This window comes from Coptis chinensis, chromosome 4, assembly GCF_015680905.1.
Source record: "Coptis chinensis isolate HL-2020 chromosome 4, ASM1568090v1, whole genome shotgun sequence".
In the NCBI taxonomy this organism is placed as follows: Eukaryota; Viridiplantae; Streptophyta; class Magnoliopsida; order Ranunculales; family Ranunculaceae; genus Coptis; species Coptis chinensis.
This window is the reverse complement of record NC_141459.1, coordinates 75253321-75273425: the sequence shown is the minus strand read 5'-3', so window position 1 is coordinate 75273425 and position 20105 is coordinate 75253321. Positions and strand designations below refer to the sequence as shown.

Here is a 20105-nt window from a genome sequence, read left to right as displayed (position 1 = left end):
AGAAGAAGCTAATAACCATATTAGTACAAAAAGCTAACACGTGGTTAATTAAAGAACAACTAGAACGCCCAAGTAAGGAAAGAGATATGTATACCTGATCGATCAGGTTGAGCAACATCACAATAAATAACATCAACCACGTCAGCCAATGTCTGGTACGTACTTTGAAGGATGTCTAGCATCTTCAATAATTGGAATGATATTGGTACGCTTCTTTGTATTAGAATATTCAACGCTTCGTTCCAGAAGAAGAGCATCTTCTTTACCTGTAACAATAAACGTACACCATATGGTTCAACTTCAACAACAACCTTACTTCCACCACGTCCTGCATGAAAAACAAATGCATGAGATAGTTTTTATTCTCAAATGAGACGTTATAATAATAATAAAAAAACTAGCCATGCAGCCCGACCTGTGGTCGGGCCTGCTATTTTTCAAATCTATTAAGTGGGTCTGTTATTCAATTTTAATTTAACTTTAACGGGCTGGTCGTTTTTCATTTTGGGCTTTAGGCCTTAGTCCAATTTTTTTTTTTTTATGTTATTACGGTTATTACCAATCTTACATCTGTAAGAGAAGATACAGATAAGATAACACGTGTCCACATTTTGGACAAATGTGATAAGATAGCACGTGTCCACATTTTGGACAAATGTGATAAGATAGCAATGTTTTGAGTAAAACACCTTTAGTTACTCTTATCCCCCATTTTTTATCTCTTTAATGGTGGTTGAACTATTGGAATTTGGAAATCGATGATGAAAGTTTAACTTTGAAGAACCATATCTCGCGTTGTTGATGTTAATCCATGTTTGTTACTACTTGATCTAGGGTGGTTTTAATATTGTTGTTGTTGTGAGTTTGATTGGTGATTAATTAAGAAAGAGTAGTTATGGAAGACGAGAGCATTCGAATCAGAAAATCCTTTCTGCACCATTACTCAAATGACCCCGTATAATGCGTGAACCTTTCATTACGGTGAGCTCCTATGTATTACAAAAATTACCAAATCTTTGGTATATGTGAGAGTTATAAAATCGGACTTCGAAGTTCAACAGTTTTCTCCCACCTTTTCCCTCTATGAAGTCCAGGGAGTATATATATTATAAGTGAATTTTGATTTGAGGCTCTCTCCTTTATATTTCTCCTTCATAGCAAATCTTGAATAAGATTTCAATATGATGTGTTTCTTTCTTCTTATTTCTGCAGAGTAAAAAAGTTCAAATTTCAATCGAACAATCAAAGCCGCAACTTTGGTTGTCTGTCGTAAAACAAAGAATTACAAAATGAAGATACTTGGAATGAAAAGAAGTTTAATTATTTGATCCGAAAGAAAAGATTGGACTCAAAGCAGGATAGGAAATGAAGTTGATTTGTCGAAGTCGATTGTGAAACTTTTATGTTTCATTGTCTTTTTAGGAAAGGAGAGGAAAATAAAGATCTTTTGGAAAGGAAAGAAGATTATTTAATTCCATGGAAAAGAATGGATTTGAACAAATTGGAAACGGCGAGATTCACTTTGTAGCTGATAAGAAGATTAATTTACCGAGTTTTGGTTGTCTTAGCATCAGTGACCCTATCATATCTACTTCCCCGGAGTTCACATTTGATTGGATTGATAATGAAAACTGGAATATGACCAGCATTTCCGGCAATGACCAAGAAGGGGCCCTTGGCTTTTGTTGTCATGGTCAAACCATGTCTTTAATTAGGCCTCATCCATTTGAGAAGTCGAAATATCATTGGAGTCATCTTCATCATTTCTCTACTCGGTGTTCTACGGTCGAGGAAAATGACATTATAATATCTGAAACAGCTGAGGATGAGTCACATTGTATCAATCAAGAACCTAGTGGAAAAGAATCATCAATTGTTGTGAAACTACAAAATGATGCCTGTAAGTACTATAATTTTTTCTTCATTTCAGCCATGAGCCTTATCGTGCTTGTATTAAGTTGTTGCGTCTTATAGGTTCTGCATTCAGGAGGACTGTGCCAACTCGGGAGATGGAAAGATCAATTATAGCAGCTAGGTTCTCCACATACAACAATCCCGTTTGCGTTGATACTATGAGACCCTCATATGTGCTTGGGAAGTTTAAACTGGTAAGCCCTTGGTCTCCAAACTACAGAAATTTTAACAAAGTTACACTGTGATTTCAATATGAACAAACCACCAATTCGTCAAATAGCTTAATATATGAAACTACTACTTGTTTTCAGACAGGGAAGGGGTAGAACATGAGCCCATTCAGAAAACAGATGGGGCATTGAATGGAAATGTTACTTCTTCTGGTGACTCAACCTCGCACTTCAGTTTATCCGTTAAATCATCTTCCATAGGTATGCCAGTGTGACATAGAGCCATGACTCTGAAGAATATAGTTATGTCAAATATATGGGATCTGTTTATCCATTTTTCTTTTAGGTATTGTTTTAGAAGTTGAGTGAAACACAAATTGCTAAGGGTTATCTAAAAGGAATTACAGTACAAAATAGCAAAATGAAAATTTGATAGGTTTTCTTTTAGGTATTGTTTTAGAATTTGAGTGTAACACAAATTGTTAAGAGTTATCTAACAAATTGTTAAGAGTTATCTAGTTTTTGAATTAATAATTGGTAGTGAACGTATTTGTTGTTGAAAAGTTTGTTATTGGATAAGTTGGAGTGTTACAAATAAATTAGTGTTAAAGGGAAATAAGCAAACACATTTGAAAATTTAATCAAATTTGATTGGACAAATAAATGAAAATTACTCTTAAAATAATTTGAGTAAACAAATGAACTAACAACTTATTCTAAAATCATTGAATTGAATGAATTGTCTCTTCAAATAACTATTAAACTAACAAATAAATGAAAATTACTCTTAAAATAATTTGAGTAAACAAACGAACTAACAACTTATTCTGTAATCATAGTAAACATCGATGATTTGTCTGATTTATTCATCGACGTTGTCGATTATGCATATCGGATTGTCAATACAAAATTTAATCAAACTTGATTGGACAAATAAATGAAAATTACTCTTAAAATAATTTGAGTAAACAAATGAACTAACAACTTATTCTAAAATCATTGAATTGAATGAATTGTCTATTCAAATAACTATTAAACGAACAAATAAATGAAAATTACTCTTAAAATAATTTGAGTAAACAAACGAACTAACAACTTATTCTGTAATCATAGTAAACATAGATGATTTGTCTGATTTATTCATCGACGTTGTCGATTATGCATATCGGATTGTCAATACTACCATATGGCATTGCTAATTTTCTTTCCAAACTCTTTTTTGTTTCAATCAAACTACATATTATTTTTTCTTGATCTTTATTAATCCCAATGTAGTGTTGTAGAAGATCAAAATTGCTGTCATATATCTGTAATTTGTTGTAGACATCTTGTAAGTACTTTATTGCATGTTTTGCTGCTAACTGTTTTGAATCAATCCTCGTGCATTTTCTTTCTCCGAGAATTTTTGAGTATAACTTTTGTATGTAGTGATCTCAATTTCGACCCATGCTTCAAATTGATTGTTTTCATTAAGCTTTACTCCATAGACTGCTTCAAGTGTGTTAATTTTCTTGAGTGTTCTTTTCAGTACACTTTTGAATGAAATTGGAACAATTGTCATTGTCTGCAAAACAAATCAATTTGTAATTTAAATAAATGTAACAATACAATTGTTTTTTGAAAAGCCTAAGAAAAAAATAAGAGAATTTATAGGTGGTAAGTAGAAGAGATGATATTTTTTTTCTTTGGCTAAAGCAGGAAAAAAACTGAAAGAAGATATATGTGTGAAGTAAAAGATACGACCTTTTTTCTTTGGCTTGAAAGTAGAGATTGATGAGCAAAATTTTATAAATATAATTCTGTATTTATAGGATTTCTTTTAGATGTTGACTTAAACTGAAATTGTTTAGTTATTGTTTTGGTAGTTATCTAGGACTTGCTTTTTATGTATTTGATGTGGAAAAGAAGTTGTAAACAATTATCTAGTTATTTGGGCCCATTTTTAGTTGAATTTGAATGGTTTTGGATCATTGTTATTGTTATTGGACTTTATAATTTTTTTTTTCTATTTGAATCTGCCCCCACATGTGCGTAAGGTATAAATAAGATATTTTCCAGAATATGGAGTTATGTTCTAGGAGGTGTGAACGGCTATATGAAAATGTAAGACATATTGCATATCAGACATCGTTTGTTCCAGCCGTAATCTTGAATCTGAGAATATCGTACTGTTAATTCCCCCCTGTATGACCAAGTTTTGTATATTATAATGAAGCAGTATGCACACTAAATATAGTAAGCATTTGTAAGAGGTGCAATTTCGTAGTCACCTTGATTTTCTCGCATTAGAGTTCTCAGGTTATGTCTCATTTAACTCATCCATGCAGATGGTAAGTGTGACGGGGATGGTTTGTCCGAGGATGATCAAGACAATAGTGGGGGAGAAACTGAACTTCCTGAAATTGATCCAGGTGCTGAAGACAGAGAACTAAAGAATCACCTCTTGAAGAAATATAGTGGTTACCTGGGCAGCCTCAAGCAAGAACTTTCAAAGAAAAAGAAGAAAGGTAAATTGCCAAAGGAAGGCAGGCAAAAGTTACTCACCTCCATCTTTGTCCCCCTTCATAGTATGTCAATGTCTTGTTTAGTTGTTTGTAGAAAATTGCTATTTCGAGCCAATATAGGTAGAAATCTGAATCGCCTTTCGCCTATATACAAAACCAATTCTCCAAATCATTCACAGAGTGTACCGAAAGTCATTGTTCATCCTCGTTCACAGTTTCTTACCTTGAAAAGTCATGTGGTCTCTCAATCGGGCGACTCTTAAAGTCGCTAAAAAGTTCACTTTGAGAGCACAACTAATCGACTCGGTTTTGAAGCTCTTCCAAAAATATGAATTTACCAATACTCAAATCACAATTATGATCGATTAGATTCCCCGTGGTTCATTTTGTCCGATCCGGACCAAACCCTTGAACCTAAACTTCAATATCTCAAAACAGCTTGGTTTTTCCGACACCGACATATGTCAATTCGTTTACAAAATGCTCTAACCTTTTACATTCCGGTTTAGAATACACGATCATCCGTGTTTCCAACCGCCAAGACGTTTCATCGCCAAGAGAAGGGAATGTCGTTTCAAAGAATAATCAAAGGGGGTAGTGTTGCGTTTCTTCGTTTGGATCCTCAGAAACATTTGGAGCCCAAAGTTGAGAAATTGAGTTGGAAATTCTTAAATCTAAGGATTCATTAACTATAGCTCTTTTATGTTGTAACATATTATATTCTGGTCATTGAAACAGGAGACAGAGAAGGTTGCTTTATCGAATCAACCTGGTTTGGATCGAGAAAATGATAAATAACCGGTGCATAAACCAAAGGAGACGACATTGGAAACCTTCAGAGGATATGCAGTTTGTAGTGATGGATGGGCTTCATGCCCAAAATGCAGCTGTATACATGGAAGGCCACTTTATGGCAGATGGTAATTATAGGTTGGGACCATGATGCTACACGCAAGTGGGAAATGGAAGACCTGGTATCTTTTGGTTGTGCGCTTCTTCAACTACTACTAATAATAACAATAACAATATTAGTCTTCCACCCCTTTCACAATCACCACTTCCAACAAGGTTACTCTTCGCTTCCTTCACCACCTCCATCAATTTCTTTCGCCGGATTTTGATTCGGGTGAGTTGGGTTCGGTATGAATGGTGATGAACCAGCTCATACCTTGAAAAGGCCCAGATTAGTTTGGACACCTACCTTCATAAAAGGTTTATTGATCGTAGCTCATTTGGGAATTAAGAATGCGGTGCCGAAAACTATAATGCAGTTGATGAGTGTAGATGGGTTGACTCGAGAAAATGTTGCTAGTCATCTTCAAAAATATAGGCTTTATTTGAAGAGAATGTGGTCTTCTTTCTTCGGTGGTGGTAATGGTAATGGTGGAGGTGCTATATCTGGCTGGCGATCTTTGCGACCGATCATTTGTTTGCTAGCTACGGGCCGCTCATCATTTTTTGCATCCGTAGGCCTAATTCGATCAAAGATTTCATGCCCTTTTGTTATTCATGGGTGCATTGCAAAGATCATCATAAACCAATGGGATATTTCTTTGTGGTGGTGGCTTCAGCCAGCCGATTATCATCGAGGCAAGTTGGGCAATTTGGGTCTCCACCTAGTGGGCAATTTGAGAATGGTTTTACCTCGACCGCCGCAGCCTATGCATAGGATTGCGGTGCTCGTTCTGCTCATCCTCCGAAGTTATGTGGAGGATTTGGATTTGCCAATTGGAGGAGGAGGAGGTGGTGGTGGTGGTGGTGGTGGTGGTGGTGGAGGAGGGAGGAAGGTTCCGACTTTTTCCCATCGGGGACGATTGAATTGGGTAATCGCTGCATTTTCTTACATGTTTTGTAGTCCTTGTTGTGCTCTTATGCATTTCTTGTTTGCTAGATATTTGACGCCGTTTGGAGTCGTGTTCCTTTTGTTGTGTTTTAGGATTCCGTTTGTTGTGTTTTAGGATTCGAGGTATTATTGTTGTTGTTCCTGTTGATGTCCTTGTATCGTTGTTATTACTGTTTATGTCGGTAGTGTTACTGGGGGTTGGTCTCATGTTTGATAGTACTCTTTGGTGTCCCGGGTTTTCATCTTGAGTAGTTAGGAGTGTCAGTGAAAGTCTGTGCCACTCTTTGCTTCTGGTGACTGATATTGGTCGTGATGTTACCTATGGTGAAAGTAGTGGTTCTAGACCTTGTAAGGATCAGATGTGGTGGAGGTATTTCTTGGTTCGTCGAGATATAGGAGGGTCTTTTTCAGAGTTTGGTAGTGCCAGAGTGGAATCCAGTTCCTTGCAGAACTCCTTGCTATTGGAGTGATGTTGCTCTTTAGTGCTGATAATAGTGGCGGGAACAATGATCCTTTCATTAAGCTTTTGGAAGGGTAGAAGGTGAATGTGAGTTTTCCTTTCTTTTCGACTTCATAATGGTTTTAATAGCGGCACCATTTCCATTTCTGGACTACATAGAGGCATAGAGCTCGTTAATGTAAAGAAGAGGAACTTACATCGTGATATTGTTTCTACTTGAAATTTGTAAATTGTGTTATTTAGATTTCGCGGAGAGGGATGGTGGAAGTGGCCAATAGTAGGGGTGATTGTCAATAACTTGTTGGAACTTAAATGTATTTCTATACTTTAAGAATCTTTGAGATGTCCGAAACTTGTTCGAGTGGATCGTTTATTCCTTACTTCCATCAATAACTCTTGTTTATTATCTATCAATCCCTCTTATGTGAATTAAATCATTTTCTTATTTATCATCCATGAATAAGAATCTTTGAGATGTACCAAAACTTGTTAATCCTTACTGCATCTATAACTCTTGTTTATTATCGACAATTCTTCTTATGAGTTATGTGAACTAAACCTTTGTCTTATTTGTCTTCATGAATTTGGGATGAGATTTTTACTTGATTGATCATATATCGATTATCTTGCTTGTTGTGTGTGTTTTGTGTTTGTGAAATCCACAACTTAAAGTCATGATTGGCTATATCTTTTATTATTTCCGCCGGGCACATAGCATAACTAACGTGACCCGGCTCTTTTCTATCTCTTAGCATTGCGGTCCATCTTTTCTAGTCACAATTGGCTGCTATATACATCTTCAATTTTGGTCCGAACTAAATCCGTTAATCCTACAGATTTCTTAGTATTTTGATGTTCCTTAGTACTACTTGATCCATATGTTTGATACCAAAGCAAACATTCTCTTCCAATTGGTGATGTTGTGTTAAGGGGCAGGGCATGGAATTGAAGTATTTGATTTTACTTTTTGAAGCATCTAGGACTCTGATTTTGGGACCATACGTTTAATTGCGTTACTTCCTAAAGTGAATTCAAATTCGAAGTTTACACAAAGGGCTCATCTGTTTTGGGTGTCTTCTGAATATTTCAAGTCAGGAAGCCTTAGCAGTGAAGAATTGGAGGTGGGTCTGCTCAAAGTCCTGATTGACCAAGTGCCCTGTAAGTTTGGTCCTGAACCTTATTTGACTTCTGCAAGTGGATGATCTGTCCCAAGATTCTTCGCATCCTTCCCTGCGAGGGCTTCTTTCCACGCATATGGGATTCCATAGCGTGATCAAGGTCGGCCATAGCCTATAGGTTCTCTATTTCTTGGTCTAGGCTCATTCCTGGTATGCCCACTATATTCCAATTCCTCAAGTCAGTACTACCTCATTTCTTTGTTAATTGAATGTATTTTGAACTTTGCTTGTTTGCAATATCCTTTGCTTGTTTGCAATATCATTGTTTCCCTTTGTATCAGATAAAGAGTCCACAACTATGAAAGTATTAGTGAAATAACAATGATAGGCTTTCATTCATGCCATTTGTGTATGAAAACTTCTCTTCTTTCCCGATTGATCCTACAGGAATTGAACCTCATGTTACGAAAGTTCATGTAATTATTCCATCACTTGCACAGTAATGACGATTGTCGGTTCAAGGGGTAGTCTAAATGTCTTCTCCTTTATTGTTGGTTCTATTGCAGTGAGGATTTCACCGCATATCCGATGTATGTTTCAAAGAATTTGGAGACAGAGTAAACACTTGGATGACTTTCAATGAACCGAACATATGGACAATCGGTGGAAATAGTGTCGGCATGATGCCACCAGGCCATTTGCTTTACCCATTTGGTGTTAATTGTACAAAAAGAGACTCAATGAGAACCGTACATTGGTGCTCACATTATCTTCTCGATGTGCAGCAGCAGCAGATGCATTTATCTGAGAACAACGCATCGAAGTTTTACTTCTCTCTCCTTCATCCTCTTGTACATCCTTGGACCATGAGAATTACTAAGAATAGTGATTTTGGTGACTCTGCTATTGAAGTAAGAAAGTTGGCATTAACAAATTATGCTTCATTTGTAGGAAAAGCAAAGAGGCCAGATAGGAATAACACTTCTAGGATTTTGGTTTGAGCCTATGACTAATTCACCACGGGACATCGCTGCCATAAAAGAACACTTGATTTTCTCGTTGCTTGGTAAGGGAGATATGCATGAACATAAGCAGTTGAGATTAGTCCTTATTATTATTTTCATCTCTCCCTCAATATTAAACCAATCTCCTTACAGTTTGTAAGAAATGATAACCTTATATCTTCTTAATCATTTTACCAGGTTTCTGGAACCGCTTGTATATGGGAGATACCCTGCTGTTATGAGGAAGATTATTGGATCTCGGTTGCCATATTTTAAAGAAAATGAACAGGGGCAGATAAAGGGATCCTTTGCCATATTTTAAAGAAAATGAACAGGAGCAGATAAAGGGATCCTTTGATTTCATTGGTTTAAATCATTATTGTGGATTTTACGTTCAGGACGTTCCTAAATCCTTGGATAAGTATGGCAGGGATTACTTTAGAGACATGTCTGCTAAATCAGCATGTAAGTGAATCTATCAGTTACCATTTATTAAAAAGAAAAAGAATATCAATGCTGATGCTTTTGGAGCAAAAAAAAATCAAGTGCATTGAAGTACATTGTCTCATCATAGTCATATAGGAACTTGATTTGGTGATTGTCAAATCATGTCCACTTTATCAATCTTTGGCATTCATGCTTATGATGCGCGATTCTGGATGGGCTTCAACTAAGGCTAATGAAGGTTGGGCTCGACATGAAACGATGGAATGATTGTAGGATGGGGACTACGAAGATTGCTGGACTACGTCAAAGTAAACTACAACAATCCTACCACTTTTATCCATGAGAATGGTACATTAGTACACTTTTCCCTTCACAATTTTTAAACCTAGAAATTTTGAGCTTCATCAACCATTACTTCATTCTTAATCTTAGTTCCCTTGTGTTTCACCTTACAACAAAGCAGGATATCCAATGAATGTGGATGACTCGTCTAGTACTGCTTCACGCAATGACACTGAAAGAATTGAGTACTTAAAGATATACATCGAAAATTTGCTTCTATCAGTAAGATATTTTTCATCATTCTCTATGATTAAATTCTCAGGTTAGTCTGCTAAACTACTTATTTTTCTTATTTCTCTAATTGTTACTTTTTTTTTTTTTTTTCGATTCTTCTATTCTATATATTTTTTACTCATTTTTTAATGTAATTAGCAACTAACTAAACCACTAATTGAAGTTCCTATATTCAAAGATACACATACTGATATTGGTTTAAAAAATAAACTATCTTCAATATTAAAATTGACGAACTATATCTGCCTTCAATCAAACTTAAATGGTATAATAGAATTGAGTAACTTAACCAAAGTACATTAAATGATAAAATGCTTGAAATGATATGAATCAAAAACAATATAATCAAAAAAGAAATTGGTCCAAAACTTAGTATTCAAGCACAATCCAAAATAAATAAAAAAAAAAATCTAACAATCAAATATACTAATCCATTGTTTCTGGACTTCCTAATTAATGCAGCTGCTGAGTATCACTCCTCAAGCTCATCTTTCTGAAACAATTAAATCAGAAAATAAATTATTTAACTGTAAATGGATTATAGCACTATAATGAAATAAATTCAATCATGAACTTTGTTTACCTTAAATTTCAAGCTTTTGCAAGCTTTTTTTTATTTTGGTGTTTCTTCTGGAGGTTCTGTTTTAATGGTCTTTTTAGTCTTCCATTCCTAAATGTTGCACAAAATATTGTTAATTTTTTTGGGTAATTTTAATGAAAGTTAGAAATTAACTTTTCTAATGAATGGATTTACCTTTTTTATTGAATCAGTTGGTGTGAATTGATCTGAATTTGATTCCTGCATTAATAGATGTAAAACCCAAAAAATTTAAAAAGTGGTATAATAATTGTTTTGTGTATGATATGGTAGTTAAGTTGAATAATACCTTTTCCGTGAGATCTATAATATGTGATGGTGTCATAGTAGTTTTTCGAGGGGTTGATAGCTCCAAAGATGTTTGGCTTGATTCTCGATTTGTTAAATAAATAAAAGAAATGAAACAACATATAATAATAAAATAGCATGTATCAGATGATATTAAACAAACATTATAAATAGGTTTACATACTTCTTCTTCTTGATCAATGCTTTCAGGAACGACATATAAAATAGTGAATGCCTTTGTGCTGTAGTTGTTGTTGTTGTTGTTTGATTCCTTTATACGGAAAACAAACTCCTTCCCGACAGGACTTTGCAATATTTGATTCACCATATCTTTGTCATCCTTTACAAAGTAAAAGTAAAAGATAATTTTTCTTTGAAATTGACTTTAGTATAATTGGTTGAATAAGAAATACAATACCTCTTCTCCAATTTTGTAGAGTTCATTTTCTGAATATTTGAGCATTATGTTTGCTATATTTCCAAATGCAACTGCATTGACAAATGTTGATTTGTCTGAAATCACAATGTTGACCTTGTACCTGTTGTGTGAATGTATTAAATTAATGTATATATATAAGAAAAAAACAATTTAAATGATACCTTTTGAGAATTTCTGGAAATTTTTTGCATCTTTTGCACCAAAATTTATTGTTGATTTCATCGAGTCCACTGACACATTTTTTGCACGCTTTGTAGTACCACAGTGATTTGACGTTGTCATTATAGACTCTTGAAACCATTGCTTTGCACATGTATGATTTCTCCTGTTGACAAATAAAATTAATTCATTTAGATTGTTTTCTAATTTCATTTTTTAAGTAAAATAGGTAGTTCTTACCTTTACAGTGTTATCCAAATCCATTATTTCTGCCAAGGTTTGAAACTCATCTTCTTTTTTTATTTGGATTGAATTTATATTTCCTTCATGCACTTCTGCTGCTTCCGTCTTGATTTCAGGGGCTCTGCATGTTAAATGATTAAAATAAGGTGTAAACGTTGTTGTCTATCTATACATTAAAAAAAAAAAAACTTAAATAAATCTTACCTTTCTATAATGGATTCCACTTCTGGAATTTCAAGATTTGTATATATCTTGGTAGCGAATGTTGACTGGAGATAATAACCTGGCCAGGTTTAAATATTAGCTGGTATTGTAACTTATTTTGATAAACAAAACCAAAATAATTTATATGTATAAAGAAGTAATTACTCTTAAATCTTTTAACAGAAGTGGACGTCACTATCAAGACATATACTTTGTCTGGTGAACGGTCAAAATCATGTGGAATTTGATCCATAGTACGGCCCCACAAAGTAATTTTCATTGTTCTATATCTGCATTTAAGACAGAAAAATTCATTTAACACAAAAAAATGAGTCAATGGGTATTAAAGTTTTTCATATAGAAGATTTAATTCAAAAATATTCATACCTCTCATCTGCAAGTATAATGTCACGCCTTTGTCTTGTAATACCGCCTCTGATAATTGACGTTTCTTTTGGTTTGACATTGAGTAGCATTCCGACAACAGCTGCAATATAACAAAATAAGTTATTGTTTGTTTTGTTATTTTAACAAAAAAATAACATTTATTTTCACAGTTTGGAAGTATACCTGTGAGTACCATATTGTCTTCTCTTAAATGAATGTCTTCGAAAGGTGTGAATAAGAACATGTTTCTTGGTATTTGAACACCTTGCTTGTTGGTTTCCTTGATTATTGTTTTATCATTGAACTCAAGTTTGAAGTCATGATTTGCAGTACGAAAACCTCTGTCACTTTTAATAACTGTGAAATTTTCCAAAACTATTACCATGTCTTCTTCAATATGGTTATTGAATGTTTTTGTTAAGTTTAACGGATACATGGCTTGGATTTCATGTCCCTGTGATATTAAATGGTAATTAGCATTATTAATTTTCTTTTATTGAAGAGTGTTTGAATCACATGAAGAAAGTAAATAGCTTACTTGTTCATCTATCAATAGAACATCTTTACTTTTGATAGCAAGATTTGATGCATAAAGATCGTCCCACTTACGTACGACTCTGACTTGTAGCTTCCATGGAGTATCTGAATTTGTGCTGTTGATGTTGCTTATTGCATGATATTTGTTAGTCATGTTGTTAAGCTGCAAAAAAATATGTGAAGAAAAGAAATATAATTCTTAAATTTGTTTTTTATGAAAAGGTGAATTAAAAAATAAGTAAAAGTTGCAAAATTTTACCTTGATAGCAGTAAAGGTCGATGGAGCCTAGGTTTTTACAATCATATGGATATTTATAACTTTAACATATGAGTAGAATTTGACTTTTAGGTGAATTCTTTTTATGGGAGTCCTTGTTTGTCAAAATTCTTGTTAAGATAGAAATTAAGAGTTTTTGATCGACTTTTAAGTATACTTAATATATCCGGAACTTAAGTTTTGTTTACAGTTTGTAGGTTATGAAACTTCTTTTTCTAGAGTCTTTGTTTGATGAAATTCTGCCTATATTAGTATATTTTGTTTTGCCGAACTAAAGTTTTGTTTAGAATTGAAGTTTAGGTAACTTCTTTTTTTTGGAGTCCTTGTTTGGTGAAATTCCGCATTTATTAGCATTTTTTTTTTGGATCTATTATGGATCTAATGTAGTATTTGTTTTAAAATTACTATTCATGTGGAAAAAGCCCAAGACATGCCGAACTTTAAATATGGCTGTTATTGACTCGTAATTGAATTTGATTAGTGAACAAAAATATTAAGTTATTAATTTCTCTATGTTTGGACATTGTACTTTGGATTACTTCAGTCTTGTTAGGACATAATTTTTCATAAAATTATACATAAAGAATTTTACTTGAACTTGAACAAATATACCCATAACAAATCATTCTAAATACTAACTGATCCAATGCATATAGTTCCTCCTCTACTACAACACTCAATTTAGTGCCTGCCTGCCTTGCAGGCCAACCATCTCCCATGCCACTTGGCATCTCTAACCGTGTATTAGATTCAGGTTCATAAACCTCACCTCCAACATCAACAAAAAAGGGCCAGGAGTATAGGCTCTGCGGCACACACAACAGTGGCTATAGGTTTGAACATGTCAGCTAAGAAGGCAGTTGGTAACAGTTGAGCTTTAGAGAACGGCATGCTAGGTACTTCGGACCATAACCTTGTACAGGGATCATACACTTCAGCCGATTGGAGAGGAGTCAATCCACCTCGTCCCTACTAACCCCTCCAACAACATACAACTTATTTTTTAATACACCGGTTTTACAAGAGGGCCCTACCTATAGACATGGATTCAACCTCACTCCACATGTTTAGAATTGGATTGAAACACCAAACACATTTCATAGTGAAGCTGGAGAAGCCTCCCAACACATAAAGGCCACCATCAAAAGACCGCGATGGCACAACCATTAATATCAGAACCGATCCAAAGGATCTCTCCGCCCAAGCCGGTTCCTTTTAACATCTGCAACCCTGCCTAATAGCTTCCTAGGCTCCTCTCCCTTAGCTGCTGAGGGGCACTCGGGTGGCAACCGTTGCCACTTTTGGACAAAGGATCAAAAGTATGCCACAGAAGTTTATCCTCTTCAACCTTAGTCAGTATATAAAGCCATTCTTCTGTAATCCCAAGCTCTTTTCTCAAATCAAAGAGCTCAGTACCTGTAACAACATTTTTCGTTATCAGGGAGATTGGGTCCACAAATAACACACACTATACATAAAAACTTAAAAAACCCATCATAAATCCTTACCCTCTGGCCTTAAGCTCAGCCAATTGCCTTGAAAGATCATCTTCATCAACCTTCTCATTACTCTTAGACTCCGCCGCAATAGCATGACTCGCAGCTTGAGAAAGCCCAACAGAAACTTCCAGCCCATAATCATCCACCACCTGTTGCATCAAACTATTAATAAATGTCTACACTCACTTAACAGATACGCCACTTCCAGATAGGTACTACTTTCAGCCAACTCCTCAATAGGGTATCCCCTATATCTAAGTATTCCTTCATCTCCATCAATATAACAAATTGTTGATTTCATCGGGTGCGGTGTTAAAATACCCGGATCATAACTCTTAAGCCCTTTATCATATTTCCCGCCAGTTATCGTACCACAATACATACAATTAAAACTATATGATATAAAACATGTAAAAATTTAATCTTTAAGTTTCATCACCTTTTTAAAATCAGTAGCTTTGATAGTCCCATCTTGTAAACATCAACTTGATACTTTTTCCCAGTCCTTTCATCAATAATAGTCAATGCCCCTTTAAGATTTCCAGGTGGTGGAATAAGATCTTGAGCTAAAACACATGATGGTTCAATTGATGATGATGATTGTAAATTATCTGAAGTAGTAATTAAATGGGATGCTAGTACTGCTAATCTTCCTCTTGCTACAATTGATGCATCTATTTTATAAAATGTACACCACGTGAAAAGAAAAGAACTAATCAGTATCACCATACACAAAATTTAAAAAAAAAAATAATAATAATCAAACCAAATTACCTCAATTAATACCTCTATAACTATCAACAACAATAGACTCAGGCAGATGACAAACACGTGACTGGTAAGTAGGCATGAGTGTATGACCCTCAAGACACAAATGTATCATACCAAGACACTTTCTCTTTTCATTACAAAATGTGATTATGTGATCATGATTAATAACTAATCATGTAATCATACTACAAATGATACTTTTTATTATATACCGAAAAAGTGTTTAATATAATTTTCAAGTAAAAACAGTTTTATGTAGTTAAACTAATTTCAAGGGTACTCTCGAACCTACCTAACAGCATTTGGGTTTGTTTAACGGCTAAAGCGCTTCACATATTGCACCAAAAACCTACATAAAAAGATTAGAGCATTTAATTACATAAACAGATGCAAAAAACAGTTGATTACATGTATGTAGTACCAAAATGGTGATGTCACATTCAGGAATTTAGTAGGCAAAAAATATTCTACAGATTGAAAATGTCTAATGCATAGAAGAGAAAACCTAAACCAATAGTTCCTGAAAAGTCTGTTTGAAATTAAAGCAAGGAATCATTCAACTGCTTTATAGATGCTAAATTCTAAGGGTCTCCTGATGATTTAACCAGATGCATCACGTCGTGAGTAGGTGAAATATCTGAAAAATAATGTATGCATGTAAGTTTACATTAGTTTTAAGCTTTGCTTTGAATTAGTTTTGCTCATGCATTGCATGTAAAGGCCAGCTTTGCTACTCGCCATATTTTCAACACTCCTGAGCGGCTGAGCCTCTACCAGGCATGTAATTGTTTACAAACAATAAAAAAAAATAATAATAGAAGTTTTTTATTTTTTTTATTCTTACCTTTTGACGAAGCTTCATTGTGGCAAATTGTTGAATACTTCATAATAGACAATATTTTTTGTATGCTGCTTCAAATTATCTTCTCTGTCATCGATTAGAATTTTCAGACCATCACGTGAAGTTACACATGATACCGCAACATATAGTTGCCCATGGGAGAAAACAGTGTTTCTAAGATAAACTCCAACATTTTTCAGCCATTCGTCCTTGGCTTTTGTTTATCGTCATTGAATAGCTTAAGTTTTATTGGGTAATCGTCTTCGTTTCAAGATGAAAGGCCACTTTGTGTTTTCAGACAAAAGTCTATCCGATGGATAGTGAGTCACATCTCCTTTATTGCTTCCAAGAATAATTTCAGCTTCCAAAGCAAATTTTGACAAATCAGTCACTATAAGTCTCGTACCATTGCAAAGACCTTTGCTCTAGTTTATGTTTCTAAGAAGCATTATAGGTGCTCCTCGTTTTAGCTGAACCAAATGATTAGCCATTCCTGGGAGCTGGAGAGTGTTGAGGAATTCTGTAGGATACAAAATATCTTGATTTGCAACCTTATTATCCGAAAGTGGACTTAATGTGTCTGCACTTGAGTAACTAACCAATTCTCCCGGAACTAAAGATAGAACATGAGAGTTTATTTCATCTGCTGATTCATTTGTAGGTGTTAGAATGCACCTATCTCTGAGATACTCGGCATCATCATATTTTTGTAAAAGATCTCGCGGTACACCGTCTTCATTAATGTTTTCTATCCCATCACCTTCTGATTGAATAAGAATGTCTTCTGGGATTTTAATCCAAGTAGGCTCTTCTCCCTCACATAGTGATCTTCTTGGAATTGTACCTTCACCAATAGATAATATCCATTTGTTGAAATCTACATCCGATTGTCCGTGATTTCTCGTTATGCAACCGCGATGTTAACCGGCCAAACTAAAACACCTCTAGGTAACGCCATAAGTAGGATCTGTTTATGGATGCAGAAACAATTGCTTCTCTTGAACCCTTTTCGATAACTGGTAATATTTGTCTAAAATCACCACCAAAAAGAATAGTTTTTCCTCCAAATGGTTTGTCCTTGAGCTTTATATCACTTTCTGACATGATATCTCTAAAATCTGTTGTCAATGGCCTCAAGTCTGTCTTTTTACTCATAGGTGCTTAGGTCCCAAATAATTAAATCGGGTTGCTACAATCGATCCGCCAAGTGAGTTCCTTTTCTAATGTTGCAAGTTTTAGACTTATCTTTCTCTATTGGAATTTTGAATCTCGAGTGAGTCAGACGACCACATGATGAGCACCACATACATAGCAAATATTAAAAAAACGTAGTAATGATAATAATAACAATATTAACATTTATAATAAAGACAATACTATATTTTTTAAACACCGGTAAAAGAAGCGATGATATGCCCGATGATGCAACCGCAAGTACTATTTTTCTCGTGGATCGTGAACCTTGCAATGATCAGATTCCATAGATATGTTTTCCCCGTACCTCCACTTCCATATACAAAGTATAACTTCCCTTTACCACTTTCAACAGCAGCAATGACAGAGTCAAACACCTATCTTTGTTCAACATTCAATCCAATGTGCAATTCTTCATATTCTGTATATGTAAAAATGTCTGATAAGTCGTCTCATCTCCAAGATTGAACAGATAATTACGTAGAGAGAATCATAGGCTTTACATAATCAATATATTTTTTAGAGGGTTAAGTTTTTGAAATTTGAAATTTATTGATCAATTTATTGTTAGTAAAACACTTTAAAATTACAATTAACCAAAAAAATATAAATGTTAAATCTGTTTACCTTTTTATTGAGACTCGAGTACCGTTCTTTATTCTCCTTGATCATGAGTTTGGTATTGTCTAAAATAATACTTCTAATATCTATACTGGATATTCCTCGACGTGGTTCAATTCTTCTAACCTAAACTTTAAAAAGTTAGTGATATATAACATATAAAAATCATATTAAATAAAAAAACTTGACTTTGTTTGTTGTTTGATATTCCAGTCTTTTCAATGAATTTTGATAGTCATCCTTTAAAACTTATGATTTCAGACGCACCTTCCACACTAACTACATCATATCATTTCTCACCCTGACGCTTGCATTGTACATTCTGTTATGTATTGAACTTTGTAAATAGGTTGATCCAGATTTAGCTTTTTAATTATTTATTGCAACATAGGTTTGAATGACACTTCAATCCCTCCTGAATATTGCTCTGTTCTCATCTCCATAGTGATCCTTTTATGTGTTTTTGTATAAGATAGCCAAGAAAAAAATGTTATGTTCACATTGTAGTAAGTAGAAGATTATTTTTTTAATTGAAGACAATGTGATGGTTGTGGAAATGGATTTTGGGCAATCTAGAGGGAGTATAAAGAGCAGGAATAGCTATTTAACCAACGATCATGTTGAAAGGGCAGATCAAAGATATTCACCACATTATTATGCAGAACTAAAGCAAAATTGTCTCTGCCACATGTTATTAGCAAAGATGAGCCCTAATGCCTGCAGTAGAAATTTTGCTTATTACTCAGTGAGTACAGAACAGAGCAGCTCCTGTCACAACTTAAGTGTGTCAAAACTTGATCCAAGTTTATTAAATATTTTTCAATTTTGGTCAAAGCTATTGTAATAAGGATGCTTTCTAACTTATCCGGAAAATAAACATTATTTTGATATTGAAATTATATATCTAAAGCTACATGATGTTTTGTACTCATGTAAAATATCAGAACAAACCTTAATTCCACAAAATATAATTTTTATTTCCTACCCTGTGTTTTCCTCCTCTATTTACATCCAAAAAATTTAATATGGATATGTTATCTTTCCTTGGCATTGTTATCAGGCACATTGCAGCTGAGTGTTCCACCAAGTCATTGTGCTGGAATTGTTGTTAGCCTTGCCACATGGGCAGTGACTTCCAAAATGGGGTGACGTAGTAATGGTAGATCTTTTTGGTCGTGCTGGACACTTGGAAAAAGCCTTAAACCTTGCAGCGACGATGCCTATTGAGGCGTGTGTGGAGCACTGTTTGGTGTTTGTCAGATCCATGGAAATCCTGATTATAGAAAAAGGAGTTAGAAAGAAACCTGGCTGCAGCTTGATGGAAGCAGAGGATTGGATTATACATGAGTTATTTGCTGGTGACATTACGCACCCAAAGTCAAAAGAGATCAAGGAAGCACTGGAGGAACTTTTTCAAACATCATTTGGACTATTTAGTACGACTGCTGGAATCCCCATTAGGATTGTAAAGAAACTCATAATTGATTGTGCTCTTGTGGTAATTTGTGGTGATTTAGGAGAGTTTATATAATGGAATTGCAAAACTTCCCCGATAATACTAAAAAAATCTAGACATCTAAGAATGTTGCTGACTGCCTAATTCTTTTTCAGAGACTACCAATGGTGTTTTTTTTTTAAAGTTCATCCGGTATTTGGCATTAGAATCTTGAAGGAGGACCTCATTATCTCATTAATATTTGGAAGACAATCATCCAAGATTTACATTGTTGAATGTTCAGTGCATCCACTTATTTACAATTACTCACTTCTTTTAGAAGGTCAGCAAACGAAACAATGCTATGATACGAATACTTACTCCAAAGGTGACAAATGACTTATATTTTTTTCGATATCGAACACAATATAACTTGAAATAGTCGAATTTGAAAAGCGAGTGTGCTAATATTATAAATTTAAACTAAAAATTAACGGACTCAATTGTTACAAACTTTCATAAATAAAAAGCGTTAAACCTCGGCCATTAAAAAAATACTATGTGACCAACATAATA

General features: G+C 34.5%; 2 long non-coding RNA genes and 1 pseudogene across 4 annotated transcripts; 2 read left to right on the top strand and 1 right to left on the bottom strand.

Annotated features, from left to right (window-relative positions):
- The first annotated feature begins 1793 nt into the window (after positions 1-1793).
- LOC147504822 (uncharacterized) lies at positions 1794-5369 on the top strand. 2 transcript variants are annotated; one of them, XR_015220463.1, is made up of 5 exons: positions 1794-1900; positions 1975-2108; positions 2226-2345; positions 4412-4591; positions 5327-5369. It is a non-coding gene; the product is annotated as an uncharacterized LOC147504822 (long non-coding RNA). The 2 variants fall into 2 exon arrangements; XR_015220464.1 differs by lacking the exon at positions 2226-2345.
- A 4348-nt stretch (positions 5370-9717) lies between these two features.
- Positions 9718-19669, top strand: LOC147504820 (uncharacterized). Its single transcript, XR_015193140.1, has 3 exons — positions 9718-9808; positions 9924-10064; positions 19155-19669. It is a non-coding gene; the product is annotated as an uncharacterized LOC147504820 (long non-coding RNA).
- Positions 12481-15517, bottom strand: LOC147504821 (F-box/kelch-repeat protein At1g22040-like; annotated as a pseudogene). The gene is made up of 5 exons (XR_015219738.1): positions 15454-15517; positions 15107-15341; positions 14870-15059; positions 14727-14816; positions 12481-14636 (listed from the first exon to the last, which is right to left on the bottom strand). The product of XR_015219738.1 is annotated as an F-box/kelch-repeat protein At1g22040-like (transcript).
- Positions 19670-20105: the final 436 nt, after the last annotated feature.